This window comes from Arvicola amphibius, chromosome 7 (assembly GCF_903992535.2).
Source record: "Arvicola amphibius chromosome 7, mArvAmp1.2, whole genome shotgun sequence".
Classification (NCBI taxonomy): Eukaryota; Metazoa; Chordata; class Mammalia; order Rodentia; family Cricetidae; genus Arvicola; species Arvicola amphibius.
This window is the reverse complement of record NC_052053.1, coordinates 10,512,584-10,539,417: the sequence shown is the minus strand read 5'-3', so window position 1 is coordinate 10,539,417 and position 26,834 is coordinate 10,512,584. Positions and strand designations below refer to the sequence as shown.

Sequence of the window (26,834 nt, the reverse complement as noted above, 5' to 3'; positions counted from 1 at the left end):
TAAAAGAAAAAAAACTTGCAAATAATTCCCTTTTAAAAGTATCAGTTGTTATATATACAAATGTACTATGCCATATAAATTAGAGAGAATGTAACATAATTACATATTTAAAAAATAAAATAATGGATTTTTTAAATCAGTTACGTACACTATTTGGATCCATCCATACTAAACATGATGAAGTTGGACCTGGTATGAAGGGCCAAAGGGAAGTGAAAAAATGGGTACAAGCAGAGCAGTTTGGGGGCCAGCAAAGCTGCCATTTATTTTTAAATTAGCTTACACACAAATGTTATCAATTTCTTTTAAAAGTATGCTTAATCACCTTCCCCCATGCTATTTTTCCTACCTGGAGAATTGGTTTTTTCTGGCTTTGTGTTGCTTATTTTTCTCATATTTAAAACATTGATATAATTGCCATTAGGGAGCCGAGAGGCAGTGGTTATGCCCGTGTGTGAGCTCTTTGGGAAGTGTGCTTACATTCATGCCCATGTGCTCTGTGCAGAAGATGTACATCCTACGTGAGGTAAAATGCAAGAAAGAAATATGGTCTCAAGCCAGATTGTTATCAGGAATTGTCAGGTACACAATAGTGAGATTTCTGTCAGAAGGGAAGGAAGGATGCACCCTACAGTGTGGATTTCAAGTCCGAGTGCGGCTGGGAGAGGTGTGTGTTTCTGAGATGCTAGACACCATTACCTGACAGTCAACACCAAGCGATTAGAGTCATATTTATTGATGAAACTTTCAGCTCCCAACCTGCCTGCCACTGAGTGTGTATCATACAGCTGTCAGCAGAGCCCGGGCACCACGCAGATGAGTGCTTGTGACATTGCTCTTTATAATTTATGAAAACAAAAGGTCTTGAAGTTTGGAGGACACCAGAGTAATTTTAAAGTAGTCCCCAAGCTAAATTATGGTCTTTTTTTTAAAAAAGTATTTCTTTGGCTTCTGTTTTGTTTTGATTTTTGTTTGTTTGTTTGGAAGATCAATTGCAAACCAAATTAGAACCATAAATACAGCTATTATTGACAGGATTCTAATCCTAACATGTGGGTTACATGTATGACCCACTATGGGCTGTGTCTGGAGTGTAATGCTCATAAGGTATGGGGTGGTTACTCCAACATGTGCTTTCTTAAGGGGTTTATAAGTTTGAGGCCATTCAAAATCATTCCATACTTTTCCTTCTCCACAGTAGTGTTTTGCATCTCCAGCCTTGTTTGGTTGCTAGAAGATTTGAACTGAAAACCTAAGCCAAAAGCAAAATGACCTGTGTTCCCTGTGTCAACTCTTGTGGTATTTCTTGATTGGACTAGAAAGTCAGCAATGACCCAGAACTACAACTTAAGGGAGAAACCTGAGCAATAAAAATCAACAAACAAACAAACAAACAAAACAAAATAAAACAAAACAAACCACTGCAGAAACGAAAGCTAAGTCACTCAACACTGTGGGACTTTTCACCCACCCATAACACTTTCAAAAGGTAAAAGTCCTCAGTATGTGGTACACTTGAATCCGAGCATTTTGTCAGAGCGAGCTCTGTACTCAAGTTTTTCAGGAGTTCCAACTTAACCAAGGGAAGGTTCTACAAGGATGCTAACTAATTGCTTATCTTCTGGTGTTTGCTTTGTGATAAATAGATGGATGGAAAAGGGGATGCAGACAGGAGAGAAAGGTCATTGGGCACCCATCAGAGTGAGGATAATGTTTCCCATATCACCTTTTTTGGTCTAGGATGCTATGGACCTACCTTTGAGACAATGTGAACTAATGATACAATGACATCAGACAGCCAGTGTGCACACCAATCATTTCATCATTAAAATTAATGTAGCTTACTGGGGTTTTTTTTTTTTTTTGCACCTTTAATTCTAAACAGGAAGCAGCTTATGTTTCTGTTTTACCTACAAGGTAAAAATAGCCAAGGCAGAACTGCAGTGAAGACTTAAAAAACTAATGACTTAAACCTCTAAGAATTCTCTAAATGGGTGCTCACTCAAATCACTTTTCCTGGATGAATGGGGCTACCCCTCCCTTCATCAAAGCAGCCTGTCTTTACATCAAATGGAGACTAACACAGAAAACCACAACTGGACACAAAGCAGAGACCAACACATCATGGTGAGCCCAGACCCAATGGATACATCTATGTCAGAGCTCCTGCATCCATGGTTCAAGGAACACCACAGCAGAGCAGATGGAAAGATAGCAAGAGCCAGAATGCCAGGATGTCTTCTCTGACACCCTCTCATAAATGAGTGTATAAACAAGACCAGAACAATAGCAATAGTAATGGATGTGCTAACATGGAAGAGGGAACCACCCTCATATATCGATTCCCAAAGAACACCCACAGCACCTCTCCTCCCTCAGCTGCTGTCCCTGACAGGAAGGTCAAACCAAGGCCACAGCCTTTCTCCCTGTAACTAGCCCTGCCCCTCACAGGTAGGGGGAGGTACCTTAAGGAAGTAGTGGCTTTCCAATCCCCGTGTGATGAACTCTGGTCCTCACCCAACAGATACACACCTCCCAAACTCCTGCTGTTGCAAGTTCACATTGAAGGGTGGGACTTGTAGATACAGTTGGGAGATTATGACTTAAAGCAGGGCCATGTGACCCGGGGGACATGTGTCTGTGGAGCGGATCTCTTTCTCCACACAAGTGGTTTATATCAGTTTCCTGTATATATAATATGTAAAATGAGACCCGCAGGTGTGAGGCGAGGACCCACTGGACTCCAGCGGTTGGGGTTTGGAAAGCACAGACCACAGGGCTAGCACCCAGGAAGCCCTCAATGTTGTGATGATTATAAAAACTGTTCAGGGCAAAAGATGTGCGTGCGTATATGCAGGTGTGCACCTTTCCGGGTACCTCCAAGACTCATGGTCTATGTGCCTGGGTCACAAAGAGAGAGGAAGAGGAGAGGGAAGCCGGCATGAAGGTAAGAAAGAAGAAAAAAAAGCAAAATGTCTTAGCATGTGGGCTTCCTCCATTAAGGGTGCATTCCGTGCCCCCACGCCCCTTGACACCCTCTAAACTGTGGTGCCCATTCTCAGGTGGGTTACTTCCACTGTCGGTTCAGCCTCAGGTCTCCCCCCCCCTTGTTCGGATCTCCCAGGGATGAAGCCAGAGAGGAACATGCTGCTCGGGGTTTGAGATGAAGCCTGTCAGCCAGCATCAGAGCTGAAAATTACAGCTGATTAAAGGAATAAAAAACCTCTGGGATCATTCGCTGTTCCTGAAATTGACAAGCGAAGGTGCTACCCCTTTAAACGCCTGGTAGGTCTCTCCACTCGGAGAGGAGCTTTTCGGGAGCCCTGTTTATAACCCCGAGAAGGAGAAAGGAATGAATTCACAACCTTTTATGAAGCTTTAAACGCTTTATTTTCACTCTGCAGCACTTTTTTTTTTCCATCTTAAAAAACAAGAACAACAAAAACACTAAGAAACTTTGGTCAGAGCATAAACCGCATACTTTGCAAATAGCGCCAAAGCTTCCAAGGCGGAGGAAGCAGGTAGCGGCGAGTCCCCACACCTGCAGCTTGTTTTCGGGGCACAGGGTAGAGGCGGTCAGCCTAACAATGCTGCAAAGCCCTGATTCCCTTTCTGAAGGAGCCCAGAAAATGAACTCCTACACAGGGCAAATAAAAGGAAGCCTCATACTACCCGACAGCCACGCTAATATAATATAATGCCCTCTAAAATGTCTCGCGAGAACCAGGTTCTCAATCATTAACCTCAGGGATGCAGCCGAAGCTCGGTACCAGCGGTCTTATGGAGCATGGCGTTTTGGGGACTCAAATCTTCCTACTATACACTACATTTTCTGTTTGCTGCTTTTTATGGGAACACACATTTTTATTCTTTTATGGATGTTAAAACATTTATAAGTGTACAAGGTCAATGCAGAAAGCTTCTGCATCGAAACTGAAACCTTACAAGTAGCCACAAGGGATGGATTAAAACTAGGAGAAGCCAAAGTGAGCGTTGTAAATGTGTGGTCACCATTTTAGGATACTTCCAGAAAAGCAGTGGTCCAGAAGATCAAAGTTGACAGTCCAGAAGAGCGTCACAGGAACTTATTTGGGAATGAATAAATTACCTTTGAAAGCTGAGGGCCCTCTTGGCAATGTTTTCCTTCAAATATCAGAGGACCATCAGCTTACCAGCCCTCTGCAAAGGTTGTCTCTGGTTAGTCTTTTACACTGTTCTATAAGAGATGAGGCTGGGGTGTTTGCAAATATCTCAGAGAAAATCAATAGACTCAGAGAGTTGACTAGCTGGGTTGTTTGGAACCATGAGAACACAGTGAGCAGAAGAAGAGAGAGGAGAGCTGTCTAGTTTAATACAAACCAGCTTTCTGTAGTTGGCTATAGGAAGTTGCACAGGAAGGGGCTCAACATGTCAGCTTTCTGTAGCTCGGTGTGGAAGGTCCTTCTGTTTATGTGTTGCTTTTATTGGTTAATGAATAAAAAACTGCTTTGGCCTACAGCAAGGCAGACCTTAGCTAGGCAGGAAAAACTAAACTAAATGCTGGGAGAAAGAAGGCAGAGTTAGTGAGAAGCCACATAGCCCCGACAGACACCGAACTTTACCCCATGAGCCACAGCCTCATGGTGATATGCTCTCTAAAATCCAGTAATCGGTCAGATACACACATGAATGTTTAACACTTTCCTATGACCTGCCTGGGGTCTCAGAATCTCCTCGTTCATGCACAGACTTCCCCTTTAAAACGGTCCGTTCTCCAGCAGTCTTCTCTCTGTCCGTAGTCACAGATGTTGAGGCAATGCCTAGATCACGTCAACCATTCCCCTAAAAAGGTTGGGGTTCTGATTTGCATCTGTGTGACTAGAAGTTGTGAGTTTGTGCGGGTCTACTAGTGTAGTCGGGTGAGCAAGTGGGCCGGCCCAGAGACTGGTTTGTCTCTTGAAAATAAAAATCTGGGGATCACAAACATGCTCCTGCCTTCAGGGGGAGTCTAGTCTACATAGGATACAGGGACCCAGTTAAAAAAATTTAAATATCTCTATCATGGGTACAAGAGTGGATTTTTGTTGATACTTTACACAAAGCCCTTTCAGAAGGGTCGATTTGTTGCAGCACCCAGGATAACGGCTGACCCACCTCAGATCTCCAGCGTCTACACCTGTTGCATGGCGCATACCTAACGGCTGGAGGATCATAATTTATGCCTAGCAGCTTTCCTCTTTTGACTTTAGTTTTGATATCACATCATGATTCAAAGCTTGGAGCCCCATAAATTTTCTCCAAATGTGTAGTAATTCCTAGGTGCAGTCCAAAGTTATGATTCATTTACACTGGAGTGACAGCATAATACCTAGGTGTCAGGATCCATTAAAACTGTTCAATGTCTTCTGTTTATTTTTAGAACCAATTGAGACTTAACTGATGGTGAAAAATATACAGTCAAGTGTGTTTACTTCACCTTTACAAAGAATCCGTTATAGTCCCAATTAATTTGTTATTCCTGTCACAACAGGTACGAGAAATTTCAAAACTGTCATTATTGCTTCTGCCTTTCCAGGCCTTGTGTTTATTTTTAACCCATTCGGAGGTTTATGTCTATTATGATCTAAGGCTCTCTCTCTCTCTCTCTCTCTCTCTCTCTGTGTGTGTGTGTGTGTGTGTGTGTGTGTGTGTGAGAGAGAGAGAGAGAAAGAGGGAGGGAGAGAGAGAGAGAGAGAGAGAGAGAGAGAGAGAGAGAGAGAGAAGAATATTTAAAATATAGGACAGGTTGCTATTTTCATTTTGTTAAAACAATAGCATACATACTCGAGACAACATAACCTCATTTGGATTCTGCACTTAAATCAGTTTTCTTTTTTTCCAATGTAACATAGTCTCCTTTATTCTACCATAAAAGATTTTTTTAGAGTATATGGGGGCTTGGTCCTGATAGGGTAGGTCAAATAGCCAATAGTAGAATGTGAAATGCTCTAAATGTAATGACCATCACCGAGGTATTTATCTACATGATAAACATGGCTTTTCTTATTGTTTCTGAGCATTTAATATGTGTATCTTCTAGTGTAAAAATCTTCACTGCACAGAGACGAGTGCCTGCTAGCTCTTTCAGCAAAAATCACATGACTCTCTGAAGGCATAAGTGTTTTTCTGTAATCATAAAATATAAACCATATACAATGGCATTTTATGATGCGCAGACAATAGCAGAAGTGAGCATAAGATGGCTTTCATCTCTGAAAACCCTAGTTATACTCTACGCAAACGTGATGAGAAGTCCAGACATAGGCAGGGAACAACCCACCACCCCCTGATACTCTGCAGAGCGGTGGATGAAATCCCTATCGTTGCAAACTGGTGGTCAGTGCAGTGCTAAGCGCGCTTACGTGGTGGTCAGTACTAAGTGCGCTTCTGAAATGTCAGAGTTGGGGTGAAGAAGGATGCTATCTGTTGAGACTCCAGGGTGGGTCTTATTTTTGCTTCCAATGTGTGTTTGAAGTTAGCTATATGTCTTTGGATTGGCATTAGAATCTCTCTGAGTCTCAGACTTTGCTTAAGCAAAACAGAAATGCTGCTGCTGTTCCCCAAACCCCAGGTGTGTGGCCAGAGAGAAATGACACAATACCGCAGAAGCGGCGAGCACAGCCCCAGGCAGAGGACAAGTCTGCATGTTGGTGATTACGCAACAGTTGTCAAGAATACCAACAGGAGGAAGGGAAGGTGAGGCCACGGGTCTGCCACGGTGGGTAGTTCATTGGGTTCGGAGGGAGTCAGTAGTTTCAGCTCTAAAAGAAGTCCAATACTGGAGGGATCCTTGAAGAGAGACACAAAGAACACAATGAAGAGTGCTATGTGCTTAGAGTAGGGGACAGAGGTGCACTCTACTGACTGAGACAGCCAACAAGGCCAGGTAGGTCAGGAAAGGCTTCCAGCCCAAGAACCCAGGGTCCCTGGTAACAGTATATTTCTGCTCCCACATGTACAGGTTTGAAATTCTTCAGCGAAGGAGTTGTAGACAGACTGAATTCGACAGGAAAGCAAGAATCAGAAACCTGATCAGTTGTCCCAGATAATTCAACAGATACTTCTAATTCAACTGAGAAGCGTTTATTAGTAAGAAGTTGCTTATGACTCATTTTTCCTCTGAGAGGACTTGGGATGTCTTACACTTAGGAAAGGGGACTGAAGGAAGCAGGAACGGGTCTGGAGGAAACAAAAGTAAACTCTAGCGTGTGTCTCAGGTAAATGAACCATTTTACTTGAGTGGCGGGACAACCAAACAAGAAGTGAAGCCTAAGAAAGGAGGGAATGAAGGAACTCCCCCAAGGAGCACAGCTATTTAGTCATGAAGTTCAGAAAGCTGTATCTTACCTAAGAAAACCTGGAGATGCTAACTCATTACTGAACAACAACAAGAACCCTGTCTTCTATACAATTTCTTTGAAAATCTCTAACCTTATGCAATCAAGAGGTACCATTAACCTCAAGCCCAGTATAGGAGAGACTGTCCCTGGATGTAGCCAGAGAGGAGGCAAGGGATGCTGAGGGATGCTGGTGAACAGATCCAGGGTGCTGACAGAGACAAGAAGAACCGTGGCTGTGGGACTCCTCCCATCTAGCCTATTCTTGACAATGGCAATAGAGCTAGGAAAAGTCTGAAGAGATACAGGTGAGTCTCAGCTATAATAAAACGTAAATATTCAACCAAGTAACAGTTGTGGTCAGCTCACACTGGCAGCCACAGAGCTCTGGGTGTGACTGTCTGATGTTATAATTGGTGACAGTGAAATACGTGTAAAGAATATCCATTATAAGTTAATACGTGTAAGAATATCCATTATAAGTTATAGTAACGTGTAAGAATATCCATTATAAGTTAATACGTGTAAAGAATATCCATTATAAGTTAATAGGGGAAGATTAGTGTTACCTGTGGTCAGATAACAGGAGCAAGTTGCAGTTTTTCTTTTTCTTTTTTCTTTTCTTTTTTTTTTTTTTGATTTTTCGAGACAGGGTTTCTCTGTGGCTTTGGAGCCTATCCTGGAGCTAGCTCTTGTAGACCAGGCTGGTCTCGAACTCACAGAGATCCGCCTGCCTCTGCCTCCCGAGTGCTGGGATTAAAGGCGTGCGCCACCACCGCCCGGCGCAGTTTTTCTTTTCTCACACTGAGTACCACCAGTGGATGTACTTCCTAGGTCAAGATCAGAAGCATCAAGACTCCACTGTGCCTGCTCTAACTCCACACTCCAACTAAGGCTGCCAGTGGTTTTTGCTGAAATCTACAATTGTCCCTGCTCTTCAACTTACTGATTCAAAATCTGTCTTCCCTGTAATTATCCTTCAGAAACACAAATCTTGTCCTGCTGTGCTGGGTGTAAGACTCTGTACTTTCCAGAAGCAGCAGCAGCAGCAGCCAAAGCAAAAACACTCCTCGGAATAGCACAGAAAATTCTTCCTGCTCTGGGTTTTGGCCTCTTTCCCATATAAGATACCAGGTCCTACCATGCTATTGCTTCTGGTCTGCATCCTTCAACCCATGTGGTACCCCATGTGTAGTGTAGCTTCCAATAGCACCATGCCCTCCCTTGAAAAGGTCTGTGTAGCCATTCTTACAGGAACTCCTGGCCAATTGACTTCTAATGCTCAAGACTCATGCTGGGTGCAACATCTTCTCTGACGGTCTGTGTGACCTGCAGACCAGACCTCTTGTTAGCATCCAAGCTGCAAATAGCCATAGCATATATTATTTTGCATTGTGATTATTTATAGACATTTGATTCATATTCTTTCTGCCTCTCTCCTCCCTCCCTTCCCCTCTTTCTTTCTCTCTAATTCTTTGGGAACAAGGAACTGTCTGAATGTCTGATAAAAAAGTGCAGTCCCCCCAAGAATTGCTTTAATATATAGTTGAAGTAAAACTGGCTGCATGGTATTGAGAACAAACGAGGCTGTGCACTTGGATGGAGCCTTCAGTTGTGAAGGGAGGGTGTGTAAGCACCAAATATTTCCAATATAGCTCTCCTAATCATGGGTGTCAAGGCTCATTAGTTGTTTAGAGTCCCTGAGGGACTTGACACAGCCAAGACTTACTCTACAAGGATCAGGGAAAGTATCAGCAACGCCTTCAGCAGAGCAAACTCTTCATTCACATGAAGTCATCACTTACAGCTGTGCAACTTGGGGAAGGCTGCTGCTCGCATTTTAAGCCTCAGTTTCTTCTTCTATGAAATGGGAATAATGGAATACATTGTTCATTGGATTGAATGGATTATTAAACTACTATATATATATATATATATATATATATATATATATATATATATATATCAACATTTTATAATGCTGGCATACAATTGTTGCAGCTGCATCATGTCTCACCACATTGGCAAAGCCCTAGCCCCCAGGGTTGACTGGAGTTGGAGATGAGGTCTATTACAGAGCACTTAAGACTGTGTCAGGTGAAGAAGCTGAGGCCTGGCCGGACTGGACTAGCGGTCTCTACGAGAGAGAGACACCAGAGTGAAGTGCCTTGCTGTATAAACTCGGGGTTCAATCCCCAGAAGCCACATAAAGGTGCCGAGTGTGGCTGCCAACACTTTTGTCATGGTGCCGGGGAGGCACACAGGGAGGTCCCTGGGGTGTGATCACTGAATGTTCAGCTCAGTGAGAGACTCTATCTCAAAGCCAAGGTGGTGGCGGCACAAGTCTTTAGGCCTAGCACTCGGGAGGAAGAGGGGGCAGATCTCTGAGTTTGAGGCCAGCTTGGTCTAGAAAGGAAAGGAAGTTTCAGGACATCCAGGGCTACACAGAGAGGACTTTGTTTCAAAAAAAAAGCCAGAGAGAAAGAGAGGGAAGGAGAAGAGAGAGAGAGGGATAGGGAAGGAGAGAGAAGAGAGAGAGAGAGAGAGAGAGGAGGAGGCAGAGAGACGGAGAAGAGAAAGAGACGGAGAGAGAGAGAGAGAGAGGAGAGAGAGAGAGAGAGAGAGAGAGGAGAGAGACCAAGGTGAGTTGTTCTCCAGCTTCCACAATTGGACCACATACACCTGCAAAAATGTGTTGTGCTTACACACACACACATACACACACACACACACACAAGTGTGCGCACACCCACAAATATCAAGCTTATTCTTTCTATTTTTCTTTCTTTTCCTCTCTTCCTTTCTCCTCCCTTCTTTGCTTCTCTATTTCATGTGAGGTGACTGTCCTACGAGCCAGAAACAGTTCCTCATCCAAAACCAAATTAGTATTTGATCACACATTTCTCAGCTCCAGCCCTGAGAGAAAGACCTTTCTGTTACTTAAGCTGCCCAGTTTACGGTATTTACTCACGGTGGTTGGAGCAGACTAGGATAATAAACTCAGGGTAAGTTTGGCCACCATGTTAATATTGTCATTAGTTCTCAGCCTGTATTTCCCACCAAAGTGTCTCACACCATTCTACTGGCCTCTAGGTGCTTTGTTTTGATTGAAAAACTGCTTAAGCAAACAAGTCTATGCAGTATTTTTTTTTACTGCTGCCGTTTCAAAGCAAAATTTAACGTTAAGACTTGTGATGGTTGTAATGACCCAATGTGAAGGAAGCCAGTGCTGTGCCCACTTTCTGAGGTTTCCCCCTTGTAGCCATCAGGGGGTGATGAAGGCCTTGGGTTTTCTATGCAGAGCAAAATGCCCCAGCTGACAGCAGACTATCCTTTCAATTTTGAATAAAATGAGGGGAAGATAGCTAGGAAATTCTGCTCTTTCTGCTTGAGTGAATACCTGTCATGCTTCTTACATCTACCGCAGCAATTAACACACACAAAGCTAGATTTGCTAAAGCCTGCGCTCCCCAATGGGGGTGTTAGCTTATACCAGCGCATAGCAAAGACCTCTCTGAATGTTTTTAGTAAGCCCGCTTGTCCCTGAGCTCCTGTCTGCACCGTGATGGGGCAACTTCTGCATATGCACGCAGCTCCCCCAACTCCCATTCGTTTGCTTTTTTATCTCATCCAGGCTTTCTGGGCACTCACCTGTAGACACAGTCAGACCCCGGCCGCCTTGGAAACTGCCCTTCCACAGATGCATTGCTGGCCAGGTTAGTAGACAAGCGCATCTCGGCAGAAATGGGAAGGGTAGCCAGGGCTGTGGACCATTCTTTTGCTTTCTGCTTTCTTTTTCCTTACTGAACCAAAACCAGATCTCCAGACTGCAAACCACCGAGGATGATGATTTCAGTTTTCCCACCTCTATCTAGATGGCAGGTTACTCACCATGGACAGGTCTTGATTCTGGCTCCAGTGTTCCTCTCTCTGCCTCCCAAGGCCGGGGGGCCCCCTTTCTGACCTGGTATCCCCTCACTGCAGCCCAGAATCCCCTTCCCTGTGTTGTAGCCCTTCCTGGATTCATCGTCTTGGGGTCAAGCTCATTTCCAGCATGTAGTCTGTGATCAAATATTAGTAGGGATAGAATTGCTAATAAGATATTGAGTAATACTATAGGGGCCAGAGGTTTTCCCACCAACAGGCACTGGAGAGCCTCTATCTCAAGAGCCATGAAGACCGAGGATTTAGTGGCTCAACGAGTCACAAACAAACTGCCCTTGAAGATGTCCTTCAGTGCTCACGTTTTGCATTTTGCCTCAATACAGCCGTGACCCACTGTTACCGTTATTTCCTACAAGAGAGAGTGTGAAGGCATGCCCTCACCCCGGACTCTCATTCTGGATTTTCGTTTCTAGATTATGCCTAGTCTAGAAATATTAGGTAGACAATTTCAGGAGATAACTCACAAGTTTCCAAGAATGTTTATCACAGAACAGGCTTGGTGATTGCTTTGTCTTCACTATCTTATTGGGTTTAATTTGTAAAGTAAACTTTACTGTAGAATGCAGACACAGTGCTCAGAAGGAGGCTTGGTATTATCTGTAGTTTCCGACACTGTTTAGGTTCTCAGAATGCATCCCCGATAGGGGGCCTAGCACATAGCTTGGGGGAATGAGGATGGACTTACTCTCAGCTTTAAAGAACCCCTTGCAAACTCTTCTGCTCGGTGCTATTGAGAGGCGATCTAGAAGGTCTTTTCATTTTCATAGTGGAGTGTGAACCAGGGAATACGTGTGATAAGTACGTAAGGTGTGAGATGGCATTACGTCCAGCTCTTATTTTCCCGGGGAGGAGATGTCATTTTTACCAGGTCACCCGTCTAGATTGACCTTGGTTCTTCTGACCTCCAGATCACTGTTTATGCTCTCTGATTTCTAAGAGCAACGGCCCTCTCTGACCCCGCCTTGGGTTTCTTGCCTGACTTCTTCAGAATCTGGCCTTCCACTGGACTGTTCTCTCCCTGCTAGTGAAAGGGAGCCACTCACATTTTTCGTACCCTGATGCTGCAGGTCAGAGTACAGATAGGACTGATCACCATTGTCTTATTTATTAACAGACCACTAGGTTCCAGGTACTATACAAGTCATTTTCTAAATGGCAATTTAATTTGTCGGTGAACTTTCAGGGTCCGTAGAGCCTCAATTCTTTGAGAGAGGAAACAGGTGTGGAGCCCATCTCCCCTAGCCATATTATGGTCAATGTCAGACTCCAGGTGTTCAGCAAGCTGCGTACTAAGCCCCACCCCGTGGCAACTTTTTCTTTTGCAAGGTTGAAGCTCCAGGTGTTCAGCTCTGGACAGTTTTGAAAGCAATCAAGAACCATGGGTACCTTTCTAGATGTCAACTTTTCTCTTTCTTGTTACCATGGAACATCCAACACCCATCCCATAACCTCCCATATGATCCAAAAGGTATCCAGAGGATCCAACAGGATGTAGCTTGCCTTTCAAACCCATCCAGACGATGGCCCACGTGAAATGAGGAGACATAGCCGAGTGGCCAAACAGTGTTTGAAGCTAATGATCAGAGTCTTTGAAGCTTCTTTTGGACACCAGGTCATCACACTTGCCTGTATTTGTGTTCATTCATTAGTATTTGTTATCCCCGGGCCAGGCAATGTGGCCTAATCACTGCAACATGATTGCTAGCATCAGCTTTAATTCCCAGGTCATCTTATTATCCAGAGATATTTGTCATTATTGTTATTCCTGGAGTCAGTGTCAGAAAACGGGGAATAATTTGATAATCCTGGGAAGAGAAAGATTGAAAATGGGGCTGGCATAAAAAAAAAACATTGGAACATCTTAGTTCAAATTGTATGGAAATTATTCTTTTGTATTGCAGTTGAGGCCTAATCAGAGCCCTTTCTGGACTCCCGATTTCAGGGTAAGCCAAAAGACACGTTTCTGTCTGCTCACACAAGCAGGCATGGTGCATACTCTCTCGAAGGAAAGGACTGCACCTTACTTATCCTTGCCTCCTGGCACACCTACTATGTGCTCAATAACACCTACTATGTGTTCAATAAATGTTTGCAAAATTAAGTGAGACTTTTCTGAGAAAGCATAAGCAGCACAGGGAGTCAACTGGAGAATAATACACACAAACCAGTCAGAAAAGCTATGTGGGTCTGTAGTTATCAGAGAAATGCAAATCAAAACAAAGAAGATATTCCATCTTTTCACCTGTAAAAATGGGCCAAGATCAAAAACACTGATGACAACTTATACTGGAGAGGTTTGTGGGGTAAAGGAACACTCCTGCATTGCTGGTGGGGAGTGCAAGCTGGTACAACCCCTTTGGATGTCAGTGTGGTGATTTCTCAGATAATTAGGAAGCAAACCTTCCTAAAGACCCAGTAGTACCACTTTTTGGGTATATACCAAAGGATGCTCATAGTTCCACAAGGACATGTGCTCAACTATGTTCGTCATAGCCAGGACCTGGGAACAACCTAAATGCCCCTACACCAAAGAATAGATAAGGAAAATGTGGTACATTTACACAATGGAGTACTACACAGCAGAAAAAAATTATGACATCTTGAATTTTGCAGGAAATGAATCAAGCTAGAAAACAACATTTGAATGAGGTAACCCAGACCCAGAAAGACAATTATCACATGTACTCACTCAGAGGTGGCTTTAAACATAAAGCAAAGAAAGCCAGCTCACAAACCACAATCCCAGAGAACTTAGACAACAATGAGGACACTAAGAGAGACATACATGGATCTAATCTACATGGGAAATAGTAAAAGACAAGACCTCCTGAGCAAATTGAGAGCATGGGGACCCTGGGAGAAGGTTGAATGGGAGGGGAGGGACAGGTAGAGGAGCAGAGAAAATTGTATAGCTCAATAAAATCAATAAAAAAGGAAAGATATGTAGAAAGTTCATAAGCAAAGAATTATGGTTGGGAAAACAATTTTAGCATCACTCCATGTGTTCTTTCACGAGGGTGGTACCAGGTGACCAACCATAAACTGGGTGGCTTGTACCAAAATAAATATATTCTTGCACAGTGCCACACTCTCTCCAGAAGCCGTGTTGACAACCATTCTCTGTCCTGCTTCTGACGGTGGCTGTCATTTCTTGGTCATTGCTGTGAGTTTGGCCTTTGTGTTCTTCATTTATCTCTTTCTTGGTCCACCTGGAAAGACCACAATGACCTCATCTTGGGATTTTTAACGGCCAGAATCCAGTACCAGCTACTTTTCTGTTGGGCGGTAAGACACTATGAGCAAAAACGGCTTCTAGAAGGAAGCATTTATTTGGGCTTCCAGTTCCAAAGAGCTAGAGTCCATCGTGGCAGGGATGGCGAGGCAGCAAGGAGGAAGGCACAAGAAGCTTGCTAATCACAGCTAATCACACTTCTGTTCAGACACAGGGTGTGTGTGTGTGTGTGTGTGTGTGTGTGTGTGTGCGTGTGTGCAAGGAAGTGTGGCAAAATAACAAACCCTCAAAGCCCACCCCCAGTGACACTTCTCCAGGAAGGTTCTACCTGCTACAGGGTCCATAAATTCTCACAACAGTACCACCAGTTTCCGTGAGCCTATGAGGGACTTGTCTTACATAAACCACCACACTCCTCTTTCCAAGGAAGGTCATGGTCAGTTTCTAGCATGTGTACCTACCTATGGTATCAGGAGGGGGTACCAGTCAAGCAACCAGACCTCACACGATGCCAAATACTCTATCAATGGAGCCCAAGACTCAGGCTCAATGTTGACTTGCCTGGGCATCACCAAGGAACAGGAAGAAAGTTGATGAGCATCGTGGTGAGAAGGGAAACACTGGGGTAAAGAGTAGGGTATTATTTATTTATTTATTATTTATTTTTTTGATTTTCGAGACAGGGTTTCCCTGTAGTTTCTAGAGCCTGTCCTGGACCTAGCTCTTGTAGACCAGGCTGGTCTCGAACTCACAGAGATCCGCCTGCCTCTGCCTCCCGAGTGCTGGGATTAAAGGCATGCGCCACCACCCGCCCGGCTAAGAGTAGGGATATTTTAAGACTGTTTTTATTAGACCTTCCTCACTTAAGATGGACTTTTTCTCAGCAATCATTTCTTTGCTATATATGCAGGGAGAAGAGAAGAGAGAGAACACTGTGGGTAGGAGGAGAAACTCGAACAAAGACGAAGTTCTATGCATGTAAAGACAGGCAATTAGCTCGCCTTTTTCAGGCCTTGAGGGCTTTTTAAGAGAAAGCGTAGAGCAAAAGGGTAAGAAAATCTACCTCCTGTCCCCCCCCCCCCGCCCCATTGTGCTGAAATCCTGGAGGAAGGAGGTGCGCAGCGTAGGGGTAGGGAAGGGTGTGTGTCAGCTTCTTATGGAGTCTGGAAAGAGATCTCTTCACGGGATGCCCCACTACCACCTGAGAGTGGCTGCAAAGAAATCAGATGAGTCTGTGCGGTTGCCCTCTGTCCTGCCCTGGCTACATGATGGGTCTGGAGTGCATAGCGATGGTTTCAGCCATTGAAAATGGAAACACTCTTTTCCTTACAAGTGTGTGTGAGGGTTAGCAGTCATGCAAACATGTATGGTTAAAAGGGACTAGGGAAATAATTCGACCGATGAATTATGCATCTTGCAAGCATGGAGACCTGACGTCTGTCCCTAGCACCCTTGTTAAAAGCTGGGAACAGCCGTGTGCTCTTGTAATAGCGGCACTGGAGAGGCAGAGCTATGCGGGTCCCTGTGGTCCACTGGCTAGTCTAATCAGAGAGTTCCTGTCGAATGAGAGAAACTTTCTCAAGAAACAAGGTAATTTCCTGAGAAAATAAACCTAAGGTTGACTTCTGGCCTCCATACCCATGCTCACATATGGGCTCATATATCTACACAAATACATGACCCCCATATATATAATGCATATATACATATGTGTGTATGTATATATACATACACTCACACCACGCATGATGGGTTGATTTTTAACTAAATATTTGGAAAGCAATTGTAGCATTCAGACTAGACAGCAATAGTCTAACATCACTAACATAACCTAATTGTCAACCTTGGGAAACAGGGTATCAATTGTCTCAGGTTCCAGAAAATATGTCCTAAACATTGTCAGCTTCACAGTAGGCTCTGAGGTAAAGAGGTGGAGGCCTGTAGCTCTTCTTGAAGGATACATCCACTCACGGTACTTTCTTTGCCACACAGCTGACCACACCCCAGGAAATCCCTTCCACCACGCTCTTCTCCTTGTTATTTTTTTATGTGATTAAATATTTAATGAAGCCTTCTGATTTTGTGGGGAATCTGTCTGAACCTAACATTTACTACACCTTTGGTTACTTCCTTGACAACACTCTGTGGTCTGTTTACTTACAGAGAGCCCTGCCTTCATCTATAACAGAGAGAATATTTAGGTCATGCCAAGCATTTTTATTTTTCTTTGTCTGATTACTAAAAAAAAAAAAAAAAGGATTGTACAGAACAGGAAATAGCTAGATAAATAATGTGCTGACACTTTTCTGCAAGGCATCTATTTTTAAAAGAATTTTCCCTGCTTTTGTGGTGTTATATTCTTAACAATAACGGAGGCTATTCCACTATTATGTTCAACAATTATTTACATATTAATTTCTCCTCCACATTAGTGGGTGTTACACTGCTAAGTTCACAGTTAACATTCTGAATAATTACTCCTTCAATGATGAAGACATTGACGGCCCATCTTAATAGAATTAAGATAATTTCTCATTTATCTTTTCCCTACTGCCTGGAAGTCTTGCTCAAGCAAAGATGGGGAGAAAAAGGACACAGTAATGACATGGGACAGGGGTGGAGATCCACCTTCTCTGATAAAGAAAAGTGAGCTTGATTTGCAACGGCGCTCTACCGTCTTGAGAGCTTCCTCCCGTTGCCCGGCCAATCCCTCCACACCTCCAGCCCAGAAGCCTCCCAGACAAGCGACAAGGATTTTTGTGCATGCGCGGTTGTCGTCTATCATGGATGTCTCCGGGTGGGCGGGAGAGGTGCCGCGCCACCAGCAGCCATTCATCCAGCCCTTTGCCGAACTGCTCCCATCTGACCCCAGCAGCAATAATGCCACATCAAGTAGGCCAACTACCCAGTTTAGCGGCCAGAGCAGAGAGCACAGGCTGGCTCCAAGATTGAGTACGCTGCCGCAGCCCCTGTAGTCCCTGGAGCTCAGTGGGCTGATGTCGTATTGATTGGGAAACTTTACCAGTAAGTATCACAAACAACAATAGCCAGGTCAACGACCCGTGATGCCTGAGTATGAATCCCCCAGGGGCCTGTGCTCTGGGCTGAAGCACGCTATCATGATGTCTGAGCTCAGGTTGGATAAGGTTTCCCAGGAAGGAAAGAGAAGAGTGAGAAGTTACTGTCTCCAGTGACATTTAAGCAAGTCCACATGGGAACAGAGTGAGAGACAATGGTTTAATTATCCCAGCTTCCAACGGCTACAAAAATGCCTGTCATCCTCCCTGTTTATGTGTTCTCTAAGCCTTCTGTTAATTGCTTTTAATGCTTTCGGGGTGTCTATGGTGCCTAAATTCATTATGCAAACACAGGTTGTGTTCAGAGAAATAAAAACTAAGTATTTTCTTATACAATAGCTTTCATTTTAATCTGCAAAATTAAGAGGACTTCAATTTGACCTTTCACTTGACTGCTTATTAGAAGAACCCCATGAGGAATTGTGGTGTGTGTTGTGTGTGTGTGTGTGTGTAAGACATGTGTTTCAAGGGTATTTCTGTATACAGAGATTTCTTTAAAATTAGTTGTAAATGTTCCTCGTGGTTAGGAGTGCTTGAGTCAAGGTATATAAACAGTCCTAATACAAAACACAGATGTAAAAACATAGATTCCTGAAGGAAAGAGTGTAGCAGTTGCCCAGTCCTGATACATGAGTTGCATGCATGTGTGTGCACATGTGCGTGCAAACACACATGCGCGTGCAAACACACATGTACGTGCACACACATGCGCATGCACACACACATCTGACATGACTGCTGTAACAACAGTTATATCTCATGAATACAGGACAGGATGTATCTCTACTCAAAATCATATTCTATTCTTGGGGAGAAAGATAAGACTATTTTTCTTCTTGGATCTGGACTGACACCTCTCTGGCCTACTTTCTCACCAACCCCAACACGGAGCCATTCATTCCTTACTCTGAACTCTTTTATACATACCTCTATCATCATGCTTATAGTAGTGTGTATATGCTAAACTCTCTGCTATGTATATATATATATATATGTTAATATATGTATATATTGTATAAGCTAAACTCTGTATATATATGTATATACTGTATAAGCTAACTCTCCGTATGTTTTATATTATATAATATGTGTCTATACTAGTGTTACATGTGATCCTTTGAGATGATAGTGTCCCATTTAGCTAATAATAAAATAGGAATGTATGCATATATTGCATATGCTAAACTCTCTGTATATGTATATATACATATGCATGTATATATTGTATATGCTAAACTCTCTGTCCTCCTAGAACTCACACTCAAGAAAAAATAATTCCTATTGTTCACCTCCACCTTCCTGCCTCCTCCCAGAGCTCACTGCAATGCCCTATACAAAGTAGGTATCCAAGAAATCTGTTTGAGCCAGGTTGTAGTGGCGTTGTACCTGTAATCCCCGGCACCAGGGTGGCTGACAACAGCAGTTCCAGGCCAGTATGGTCCACATAATGAGCCTGTGAGCCTGGACCCTGTGTCAAACAAAACAAAACAGACACATTTTATACTCCATCGCTGAACTCGACATGACAAATTACATCCTTGTCCAAAACAGAAACCCAAGCTGTAATTCTCTGTTACCTGCAGGACTTCAGTTTTCTGGCTACAGCCATGTCCCTCTCTGAAGACAGGTTTCTTCCTTTTGGGCAGCTTGAGTTGTATCTAGACAGAAAGCCCCAATGTCGTGGCTTCTAAGGCTTCCAGCCCATTACTTGTGATGCTTCAAGCATGAGTTGAGGATCTGAGGGTGGGCACGGAGTTAACCTCAATATGGGATCTAGAAGGGGAAATGGTGAGTGAGATTAGACTTAGCAGATTCTGGAATGTTTCGTGGCGGGGCTAAGTTTCACTATGAAGTCTCAGCTGATGATCATATATACTATCACATCTGCCTCATAATTTTTTAAAAGTAAAAATGTTTATTATAAGAAGTTAAAGAACAACAGAAGGATCTTGCTTCTGAAGTTGCTCTTTGGCATGCCTTTTTTGTGTTGTGGCAATTCTTCATGAGGGCCTAGACAACGTTGTTCTATATTCTACTATACCTAGTAGAAGTTGCTTCCCTGGGTGACCAGTACCTTTTCCCCCTCAGCACTACAGCCACTGTGTGTCTCAAGGTAGTATCAATGAGGAACATAAACCCCATTTGGGAGTCATGGCAACAGACAAATCTCAAAAGATTCCAAGTCTAGAATAACCTTTATCATTACTTCAATTCAATTCCATGGCACTGTAGTAGAGACAGTTGTACCTTCATATGCATACCTGGCCTTGAGGGCTAGAATTCCCTTGAAATTTAGCTGAGTACACATGGACCTACCCAACTATGTGTCTCAGGGTCCCTTGCTGCTAACTATGTCTGTGGAACTCTATGCTACTCAATAGAATATGAGTGGAGTGATGTAAGTCAATTGAGTCTTCCAAAAGTAATTGACATTTTCCTTTCCTTTCCATTTCTTGGGGTAGGAAGTGAGTTGGATGGCAATGGTTTGATCTTGCAGATCAGAGCAACCCTTTCCAGCAAGGCATCCATGAATGACGATCCATGAATTAAATGCAGCCCATTCCCCTGCATTTTCTTTCCCATTTTACTTTTCATTCCCTGGTTTTCATATGGCCTATTGGGCTAAGTTTTAAAATATTTAACTGTTTAAACCTGAAAAGAATACTCCGTGACCCATGAAAATGATGTGAATTTCAAACTCAGTGTTAATAAAGTTTTATTGGAACATAGCTGCACGCATTTTTGCAGTGCTTATGGCTACTTTTATGTTCCAGTAGTAGAGCTGAATAATTAAACCAAAAACCATATGATTCATAAATGCCTAAGCTATTTCTATATGGACTTTTGGAGAAAAAGAATTGCTGACCCTGACCTAGACAGCGATGCTTCAGCACGATGAGCGGTGCTTGGGCCCTCACTCCATGAAAGCCTCTACTTGGCCTCCTGATAAACTGTGTTTGCGTGTGTGTGTGTGTGTGTGTGTGTGTGTGTGTGACTCTGCCTCTTGACCTAATGTTTTATTTAATTAACACAAACTCGAGGGTCACAGTGTGATCAAATACCTGCAGCACATGTATTTAGGTCTATAAAGACACAAGTCATTTGTGTCTGCTCGTTTTGATTAGGTTACTATCGACGGCTGTGATGGTCAAACAGGCAAATGTGAATGCTACCTTCTTCTCCCTCGTTGATGCAGTCACCTCTCCTTTCCAAAGCCTCTTATGTACTTGATGACATTGGAAATGTGTTTTGCAGCAATTCTTACATCAAAATGTGTAAGGAAAAAAAGATAGGTTTGTTTATTGATTTTTCTAAGTTTTCCCCCCCCATATGCAAAGATGCCAAGAATTTCATGTATTTGGATGTAAATATAAAACTGTGGGTGGTTTTTTAAAAAAAATTGTTATCTGGTGGAGATTGAGCCTTCCAGAAGTTCTACCAATTGTTTCTCTTATTCTAGAAACTGGAGCTGAGAACACTAATGCAAAATCAAACTCGTGCACTCTGCGGAGAAAGAAAAAGAAAAAAAGAAGATCAGACTAAAGGTTTTTTTTATATATATATTTTTTCTGCGATGTGATTGGCTTCTTAATAACATAGGAAAGCTGGGAGTACAATGATATACTTGGTAGCCCTTCAAGATTTCAGAGAACACGTGTTGCTAATGGCTTTTCTACTTCCCCGCCTTCACTCACACGTAGACCTACAGACAGAGCACATATTGAAGCTGAGTGCCCAACACCACAGCCAATTTTATAGAAAGAGATAAGGGGCACGGTCTTACAGTTAGAAGCAGTTCGTCTTTCAGTGCCAAGGGGAAAGTGTTTAGTAGGTATTTTATAGGCAACATATCTAATACACCGTAAGACATCTGTAGTTGCTCAAACTAAAAGTCCTCTACTAGAGATGAGCCAACTCTCTGAGTTCTGTGAATGTGTGTATATGTGTGCATGTGTACAGCTACAGTCCCTGGACAGCCTTCTTTGAGAGTTTTATGGGAAACAGTTTGGGTGATTGGCTCTGTTCCCTTCCCAGAGAGACATCCAGGTGAGCACCAGATGAGGTGGACCGGGCGCTGAGTTCCAGGCTCAAACACACTCCTCCTGACGGTCTGAATTTGTCCCGGATCCCACCCATCTGGCCTCAAGTTCCTTCTGCTTCCAGCTGAACGGGGTGTTTGGAGATGAGAATGGAGGTGAACACGTCATCTAACGCCTTGATAGCACTGGAGAGTCAAAGGTGACCTGGCCACCCCCTCCCCGAAGGGCAGATGTAGCAAGAGAAAGCCTGCCCCTTTCTGAACAATATCGCTCGCCGATGATTTCACAGTTATTTCTTCAACAGAGGAGATGAGTGCCTTAGAAAAGATCTTGATGAAGTCATGGTTAGGAAAATAAAATAGGCCCCCCCCATTCTGTGCCTTCGGGGTGTGCCGAAGACCCTGTGTCCACAGATGAGAAGAGCAGGACCTTGGCGGTGGCACGCCATTCTGCCACCATCTCCAGCCAGCTTTAGGGGCTGTCAGAGACCCAAAGAGGAATGTGTCGGTTCTCTCCCTAGCTCACTTAGTGAGCCACCACATTGTAAAGTGGTCAACAGTTCCTGCGTTAATAAAATAAAAATTAACTTTCCTGGGTGTATATGGTTTATCACAGTCACTCTGCATTAATATTTCCTAATCACAGTGACCTCAGCCTGCCAGAATGCACAGGCCCCTAATCCTCACTGCGATGTGTTCTCATTAGCAACGCAGCTTTGCCACACCAGTGGCGGCAACCACACACTGCCCCAGGCACCGCTGGAATTAATTACTTAGAAGAAACACTGCTGTTTCAAATTGTCATCTTGAATTTATCACTTGCCACTTAATGTAACTCATCTGACCTAATACCTTCATCGTGTCACCAGGGGCCCTGGCACAGGTTTCACCAGGGTAATAGCGGGGGGTTCTGTAGGCCTAATGTGGCCAAGTAGCCCAACACACAGCTGCTGGCGGCCTGGTTAAAATCCTACCCTGGAGGAGTAACATGCTAACAATGCCCCTGGCAGATTGCAGATTACCCAGATGTCGTGTTCGATCTGAGTGAAGCTGGGAGGGATTCGAAGGTGGGCCCAATCCCTCCCGTTTCTGTTGCTGGAAGAAGATAATCTTTTACTTCCTTGGACGGGATGGAGCTCACCGTTTGCCTTGTCCAGGCTATGGTTCTGAACATAATGAAACTCACTATTCACCTATGGAAGGAAAGGCGGGTCTGGGGGACCCAGACCTGTAGTATTAGGTCTGGTCTTCTTCCCTCATATACTCTGAAGGAATTGCTCATTAAATTGTCTGCATAAAGAAATGGGATTTCACCATTTGTTGCATTTCCCCAGGAGTCGGAACGGGATCGCAGCGCAAGGAGAACTCAGTGCTGTCCTTTATCGGGGCTCCATGTTGCCGTGTACTTGTGAAAACAATTCAACAGCTACTTCAAAAAAAAAAAATGCGTGTTCAGTGGTAGCACCCTCAATGGTGGGATTAATCATTTGGTTTCTTTCACCAACTCGGAGAAATTACTCAGTATGAAAACCCAGCTTTGCTATGACGCGCTCAATCAAATTGTTCATTTGTGAAACGCCAGACATTTGAAAACCTCTCCACTTGCGCCATTACTCCCGTTTAAAAGTCGTTCAGTTCTGTTACAACTCTTATTTTAAGATAAGACATATATATATATATACTGTAAATGCTTAGCTTCTAGACGCTTTACGTGCACAGCTGTGCAACACCACAACATAATGACAGAGCATGAATATCCGGCTGATGGAATAAGGAGTGAGATGGAGTCACTTGAATCGCTCCAGAGACTACACCGCTTCCTTTGGTTACCATGCTCTGCACTATGCATAGTAAACTTTGGGAGACGTATAATGCAGTATAAACATTGATAGTTACACAATCGTGTTGTTTTAGAAAGACTGTTTATGGCGAAAATACAAAATGCTTCCCCAGAGTATAGTTAAGACCTAAGCCACCATAATCTTCCTGGTCATACAGCAGGAAATCTAAGACACCAGCGCAATAAACCTTAGGAAACAAAGGTTTTGTGTAGCATTAAGTGTCACGATATTAAAAAGCCCATATTACTTCCAATTGCTCTTCTAAGCCTCTTTTTAACAGCCCAGAAAGTTGAGAGTCGTTATGAGCAAACTAGTGTGCTGTGTAGTGAAGGGTGGGAAAGGTGAAATCAAAGCCCCAAGTCACTGGGCTTAAGGTTGTCTTGGTGCTTTTGCATAAAGGGGAGTCCCTTTAACCCTTCCCCCTTTCTATCTTCTAGTGTTGTCTGGGGTGTTTTCTGCCAAGGTGACCTAAATGCTGAAAAGAGTGTCAGAAGGCTGGGCCGCAATGCGCGATCGGCTGTATGGCCCACTTCGCAGGCTCCCTCTGCGGGCCTGGGATGCTGTGTGTTTATGGTCAGCTACGGCTCTAATATAGTCCCAGCTCCTACCATACACCAAATTCTTCATCCCAGAATGTTCATTCCAAGTGGTATTGGAGGGACAATGACCCCAGAGGTGCAGGTTCCTCGCAAATACCAGAGAGTCGATTTTGTGAGCTTTACAGAGTAGCTAACGCTCTGAGGTTGGCTTATTAATTCCCAGTGATGATGAACAAGTGGCATTTGCCTGGCTAATCCAGGTCTCATGGCATCTCTGAAAGTTGCAACCTAACGGTCAATAAGTACAGGGCCTTCCATTTCTGTTACACCTGCTAGCTAACTCCCCAAACTTTCTCAAACACAAATACTTTAACTGAACCTCTTTGACGTGATATTAATGGGACAGAAATACGTTTTGGAGACTTAAGAAAACTAGGTGCTGATAAAAATGATGGCATCTTTTGAACATAACAAGCTCTCTCCTTTCTATTGCTCCGGCACAGTCATTGGGTTGGTGGCACCAAAACTACTAGGCAACCATTTACACTCAAGAGTGTAAAGAGGAGCTGGAAGTATTATCAATAAACACTCAGCTTCCGAGGCTCTGTGAATTCCCAGACTACAGGTCCTTCGCAACGCTAACACATAAGGAGCCATAATATAACATGATGTGTTTATAAAGGTCCTGGCGGTTTTCTTTCAGCCTTGGTAGAAAGCCTTCCCTCACTCGGCAGAGATCTGAGGACCGAAGAAGTCGGAGACCACATCCATAGCCTGCAGTAAATCCTTGTGAGCCAGGTTTTCTCTCTCTTTTCTCCCTCCTTTTCTCCTCCAGTCCCTTTGCTTTGTTTTATTTGTTTGTTTTTCTGTTTTGAGAGACGCCTTACAGTACAACCCCAAGGCTGACCTGTCACTGTGTAGCTAAGGCTAACAAGGAATTTGTGACAATCTTCCTGCTTCCACATCTGCGTGCCGGGATTGTAGGCATGTGTTACCAATGAGCAGAATGTCCTTTCCCCTGCCTTCCTAGCGTGTCCAAACAGTTAACACTCGGGGTCCCATACCCTCTGCAGGAAGGCCTCAAGGCAGAAATGCAAAAAAAAAAAAAAAAAAAAAAAACCTTTTTGCTGATCTTTTGATATTTTGAAATGACTTAAAATAATATATTTTAAAATCCTGATTGTTGGCACTAAAAATATCCAAATGCATGCTGGGATTCCATGGCATTTAGTGCCGCTGCCTTCTGAAAAATCTAAATCCTAAATGGCTCATCACAATGTTCTTGGTAAACGTGGCTTTATACTTTTAAGTTGCTGGTACCAGTGAGGGGAGATAAAGAAAACATAAAGCTATGCTTATGTAGATGAAAAACCCAGTTACCTGGCAGGATAGTGGGGGAGCTCTTTGCGGCTGGATTGTTTGGGGGACGGACTTATAACAAAGGGGACCGTGTATCATCTGCAGCTGAGTGTTCTCGATTACATCTATCATCCTCAGGGAGTCTCTCACTGCGACGTGTATATAGGGATGCAAGATTGTTTTGCCTTCCGATGAAAGTCATGAGCATTGTAGCATTTGCTTTGCTAATAGGAACTTTGCCGTCTTTTATCCGTCTACCGAAATAAGGCACATCCATTCATAATCACCGAAGTGATTGTTTTCTCGACCGAGGCATTCCCTTTCATCTTAATATCCACCTTCATCATAATTAACCGTAGTAAGCACATAGTCCAAGACTGTGTGGTCCTAAGTACCTGGTCATATTGAAATTCAATAGCAAATATATTCAGTTGCCTTCTGGTCTGGAAATATGATTACAGAAGACATATAGCTTCTCATTTTTTTTAATAAAACCAATTGTAAGGAAAAAATTATACTCCATAGGTTAAGAACCAAGGACAAAAAAGGTATATCATCTAATAAAAAAACCAAAACCAACCGAACAAACAAACCAATCACTATGGCCCCAATGTTAACAACAGTAATGCAAATAATGGCTTCAACAAAACTTGCTAGCACAGGAATGGGACATCAGAGCACACAGACTCAGGACAGACATAGGCAGAGTTTCTCTGTTGAGCAAGGACTGTGTGGCAGCACCGTGAACACATCTTAGTCTATGCCAGTCTCCAAGCCCACCTCCACTGCCGCCCCTTGGAGTTATTCCTAATGTCTTATTCGGTAATAGGAAGAGGAGCATTTCATGCAAAATCTTTTTTATTAATACCTGGAAAACAATCTACCTAAAAGCCAGTTCCTGGTGCTCATTACTGTGAGGCTGAGCTCATCTCAGCAGCCATTGTCATGCAAGCACCGTTGTAGGTAATAATGTGGCCTTTAATGACGGAATGATGGACCTGCCAGACACTTGCTCCTGCCATAGACTGCTTGCATTTCCCTGCTGGAGAGCACAGAGATGCCCATCTGGGAGTTATTAACATATCCTCGTCAATTCAGAACCGACTTTAACATAATCCATATTTGTTGGAGAAAGTCCAACATCAGCTTGAGAACAGCAGTCACGTGCCTCGGTGACACATTTCAAACAGCACACACCGAGCATGCTTGGGCAGCTAAGCAATTCAGAAATGCAAATAGCTCAAGCACTCTCCTGACTAGATAAAAAGGACAAATCCCTTTTGGCAACAGTCTGGATGTCCTCTTCACGTCGCAGGGAAATAACCAAACCAGGAAAGGAACAAATTTCAGAGACATTGATTTAGGTTTGGTGGGTCACCAGAAAAGATTCCTTTTTTTTTTTTTTTTTTTTTTTTTTTTGGTTTGTTCCATTAGCATTGGTGAAATC

General features: G+C 43.5%; 1 long non-coding RNA gene across 1 annotated transcript in view; it reads right to left on the bottom strand.

The window, feature by feature from the left end:
- Nucleotides 1-18,995: 18,995 nt before the first annotated feature.
- Nucleotides 18,996-26,834, bottom strand: part of LOC119819437 — a 51,394-nt gene continuing 43,555 nt past the window's right edge. The window contains exons 2-3 of the long non-coding RNA XR_005286264.1: nt 19,187-19,382; nt 18,996-19,077 (exon numbers count right to left, since the gene is read on the bottom strand). This is a non-coding gene — a long non-coding RNA (uncharacterized LOC119819437). The remainder of the gene's footprint in view (nt 19,078-19,186; nt 19,383-26,834) is intronic.